The sequence below is a fragment of the Octopus bimaculoides genome, chromosome 15 (genome assembly GCF_001194135.2).
Source record: "Octopus bimaculoides isolate UCB-OBI-ISO-001 chromosome 15, ASM119413v2, whole genome shotgun sequence".
In the NCBI taxonomy this organism is placed as follows: domain Eukaryota; kingdom Metazoa; phylum Mollusca; class Cephalopoda; order Octopoda; family Octopodidae; genus Octopus; species Octopus bimaculoides.
The window spans coordinates 47,800,885-47,802,223 of NC_068995.1; the positions used below are offsets into that span (position 1 = coordinate 47,800,885).

General features: G+C 31.9%; 1 pseudogene; it reads right to left on the minus strand.

The window, feature by feature from the left end:
- Window positions 1–864: 864 nt before the first annotated feature.
- LOC128249538 (uncharacterized) overlaps window positions 865–1,339 on the minus strand; it is a 24,912-nt pseudogene continuing 24,437 nt past the window's right edge.

Here is a 1,339-nt window from a genome sequence, read left to right on the forward strand (position 1 = left end):
ATACACACACACATATATATACTATACATACACACACACACATATATATATATAGACACATATACACCATTACATGTACGGATACGATATGCAGACGCCCATGTATTAAGACAGGCACACACACCCTTGCACACAGACACACGTAATTATAACGACATAATGTAGTGCATGTGTGAGAGATTGTGCGTATGTATATAGACACATGCTCGCATATACGAATGCATTTATACATACATACACATATACATACATGTACGCACACACATATAACATTATAAACATATCAATATGAAGGCTTACACACGGTTACACTCGCACGCACTAACGTACACATACATGTGAATAAACATGGAAATATACGTTGCACGGCTGCACACACACACACACACACACACATACACACATATATGTAAATCTTTATACACACACACCCACACACCAATACTCAAAAGCACACACGATCACACACATGTACACATACATGGAGATATGCAGCTTCTTTGAATTTTTATCGAGTACACATTTAAGATGCTCTATCAAATCAAAGCTTTACCATTGGCTGATTTCAGAAAATGGCGGCTTCGAAATGGCTGACCTCTTGCGCTGACCAAAAAGCCAGTCACGTGTGAATATACGAGACATTCGCCTTAGCATTACAAGTGAAAAATGCTAGCTTTTGATCGGCGAGACACCGTCAACTCTGACCTCACTTAGTGGGATTGAAATGCGCAACATCAAGAAACATTAGCGCCGGAAAAGCTGAAATGCATAAACGTGTCCATTAGAATTGAGCTTGAACGGCAGGCAAGAGGATGTTCTTGTTGTTGCAGATACAGCAGCAGCGGCAGCAGCAGCAGCAGTAGTAGTAGTAGTAGTAGTAGTAGTAGTAGTAGTAGTAGTAGAGATATTAGTAGAGGTAGTAGCAGTAGTAATAGTAGGTGCTGTTGTCATTATTATTATCATCATCATCATCATCATCATCATCATCATCATTATTATTATTATTATTATTATTATTATTATTATTATTATTACTATTATTATTAATATTATTATTATCATTGTCATTATTATTGTTGTTGTTACTGATGTTACTCTTATAATTATGATTGTTGTTATAATCTTATTATTATTATTATTATTGTTATTTTTATTATCGTTATTATTATTATTATCATTATTGTTGCTGTTATAATTTTATTATTATTTTTATTATTATTATTATTATTATTATAATTATTATTGTTGTTGTTGTTGTTGTTATTATTACCATTATTATTATTATTATTATTATTATTATTATTATTATTATTATTACCATTATTATTATTATCATTAT